This window comes from Triticum aestivum, chromosome 6B (genome assembly GCF_018294505.1).
Source record: "Triticum aestivum cultivar Chinese Spring chromosome 6B, IWGSC CS RefSeq v2.1, whole genome shotgun sequence".
In the NCBI taxonomy this organism is placed as follows: Eukaryota; Viridiplantae; Streptophyta; class Magnoliopsida; order Poales; family Poaceae; genus Triticum; species Triticum aestivum.
Window position 1 is genome coordinate 537,285,923 of NC_057810.1, and position 3,439 is coordinate 537,289,361.

Sequence of the window (3,439 nt, forward strand, 5' to 3'; positions counted from 1 at the left end):
TCAGTGCTACACCGACATGCATGGGGCCTCAGTCTAGAATGCGCGTACCATGGGAGAAGCTGACCGCCGTGCGTCTCCACACGAACGTCGCCAGCGGTGGCGGGGCTGACCACCGTGCGCCTCCAAAAGAACGTCGCCAGCGGTGGCGGCACGGCTAGAAGACGGCAGTCTATGAGAGCGTATTGTGGGGGCGAGAGGATCGCCGTGCGTCCCCTCAACAAACTGCGGCACCGACGTATCAGCACGGCGGGGAGGGTGGCTTTGGCGGAGCGAATGGAGTGGAGGGGGACAGAGGGGAGGGGGTTTGGGGAATATTATTAGCTAGTTGGCCGAAGGGCGGTTGAATCTAGGATTTGGGGGGAATTTTTGGGTGGGGGGAGGATTTTCGTGTGGTGGGCGGGGGGATTTTGGCGCATGGTCGGTTTCTCCAAGTGCAGACCCACGTGTCAGTGAAGAGGCAAGCCAAAGCGCATTTCGTTTGCGTGAGCCGTGTGTAGGACCGAACGTGTGTGGGGTGCAATGCGACCGCGACTGGAGTGATGTGAGTGTACCCCTTTTTTCCTTTTAAACTAGGTGCTTCGCCCCCTCAAAAAAAAACTTGTTGCTTCGCGCGATCCATCAATACTACTACTGTCACATCCCTGGTCCTGTTATGCACTAGGCTAGACCTCATGTGAGCATCATGTTTTAATTCAAATGAAATTTGAATTGAGGAATTTTCAAAGCCTCAGAAACCTTCTAAAAATGATCAACATTAAAATCTCCTCAAAGAAGTCCAAGAAAATGCTCCTCTTAGTCTCTGAAAATATTGCAAAGAGGTAAAACTCAAAACAATATTTTTGGTATCTCAGAGTTAATTATTTTGGGCCTTTGAATTAAATAAATAGCTATTTGCATTGGATTTATATTTGATATATAAATAATATATGTCCAAAAAAAAATTACTGGAACATTTTATGTGGTTTGATATATTTTAGTTCTAGCCACATAATTATTTTCAGGATTTTATAAAATGGTTTAGTATTTTACTAAACCAAAATAAAACAGAACAAAAAGAGAAATAAAAGAGAGAGAGAGAAGGAAGTTACCTGGCCTTACCGTGCAGCCCACCAGAGCCTGGCCCAGCTCCATCTGGCCGGCCCAGCCGGCCCAGCCCACCTCCTCCCCCTTGTCCTCTTCCTCCTCTGCCAGGAGGACGAACAGAGGCGAGGCGTGGCGCGCGCCCGAGAGGCCTCGGCCACCTCCTGCTTCCCCCCTGGCCACCTCCTGCCTGGTTGCCTCCCTCCTCGACGCCCGGAGACGCCACGCACTCCCCCTCGCCCCCTGGACCTCTCCTCTCTCCCCCTGGACCCCATTCCCTCCTCTGCTTCCCTCTCGCGCATACCACCGAGCGGAGCTCGCCGTCATCGTCGCCGTACCCATGGCCACCACCACCCCCTCTCCTCCCCGACGTGCTCCTGAGCTCCGCAGTGCCTCCCTCGACCTCCCCGTCGGCTCACGCGACCGGAGAAGCCCCGAAGCACCGTCCCGACGCTTTTCCCCTCCTCGGCCACCGAGGACCGCCGCTGTCGATTCGCCGCCTCCGACGCCTCCCCGAGCTCCCCGAGCTCGCCGACCCCTCCGTCCAGTCCACTGTGAGCCCCTCTTCCTCTTCCCCCTTCCCTCAAGCTCGCACTCATCCCCTAGCCTCTTCCTCCACCGCGGCCGAGAGTTTCTCGCCGCCGGCCATGGCGTGGCCGTGGCCACAGCCACCCCAGCTCGTATCCGAGCCCACTGACGTGCTCACCGTGATCTCAGGAGTCCGTAGCACGCCCCAGCTCCTCCTGCCGTGCTCCCCAACCCCTACCCTGAGCTCGCCCGAGCTCCGGCCGCCGCCGAGGTTGACGCCGTGCTCAACTCCGGCCACCTCGCGGCCTCCCGTCCGTTCCTTTGGATGCGTAGGAGCAAGAGCTTCTCCCTAGTGCCCTCAGCGCGCCAAACCACCGCTCGTAGCGCCAAACCCGCCACCACCCGAACTCCGGCCGCCGCCGTCGTCATGATTGCCGTCGCCTCCGGCCACCCTAGCTTCTCCCGTTGGCCCTGTTAGACGCGCGCGGGCCTGGGCATCCCGTAGAGCCCCTCCGCCGCTCTTTTGGTCATCGGAGGGCGAATCTCGACGCTCTCCGCCGTCCCTGGCCTCGCCGGCGACGAGCCTCGGGTCAACTCCGGCGAGTTGACCCGGGTTTGACCCTCCCCTCTCTCTCACTGACGTGTGGGCCCCAGGCCATTAGCTAAACCTAATTAGCCACTAACACTGACCAGTGGGCCCCGACCCCCCCCCTAATCCTTTAATTAAGCAGATAACCCCCTGTTAACTAACTGTGACGCTGACATATGGGTCCCACAGGTCAGTTTGACCTGGACGACGCCCGTTGACCTGCTGAGGTCAGCATGAGGTCATGCTGACGCAATAATTCCTTTCTGGAATTAAAATAAATTAGGAAATGATTTATAATTCCAGAAAATTATATAAACTTCAATAAAGCATAGAAAATTAACCGTAACTCCAAATTAAATAATTTATATATGAAAAATTATCAGAAAAATTCAAGGAATCCATCTGTACCATTTTCATGCACGTTAGAACAACTTATCACTACTGTTTAGGGCAAATGAAGTGAATGACATTTAAATAACCACATATGGAGTTTGAATTTGAATCTTGAATTCAAACCAACTTCATTTAATCTGGTTTTAGATGCATTAGCCCAAAACACATTCATTTTGCCATGTCATGATCATGCATCATATTGTGCATTGCATTGATTGTGTTCCCTTCTGTGTTGCCGGTATTTGTCCCCTCTCGATAGACGTGATACCGATGATGTGATCGTTGACACTGATGAAGACTCAATGTTATCTTCAGAAGTGCCAGGCAAGCAAAACCCCCTTGTTCATTCCGATAAAATCCCACTCTCTCGCTCCTGCTCTCTTTTACTGCATTAGGACAACAACGACATATTTGATACTTGCTGCGGTAGCTGAACCCCTTTATCCTTTGCATGACCTGTCATTGCCACAGTAAATAGATGAAACCCACTAGCATGAGTAGGAGTTGTTTGAGCCCTGATGTGCCTACTCATTCATGCTTGTTGTCATGCCTGCTACTGCTTAGAGTTGAGTCAGGTCTGATTCATCGGGGATGAATCAGAGGTGTGTGAACATGTCCTACGGTGTGTGAGCTAAGCGTGTGAACACGATTTGGTAAAGGTAGCGGTGAGAGGCCATGTAGGAGTACATGGTGGGTTGTCTCATTGCAGCCGTCCTCAGGAACTGAGTTCTGTGTTTGTGATCCATGACCAGTTACTACCACACATTGGGTTCCGGTAACTCGACCCCTCTCGACTTATTAATCAACATGATCTCTGTCCAGGAGTTGCAACTAGTTTCTAGCCTTTGT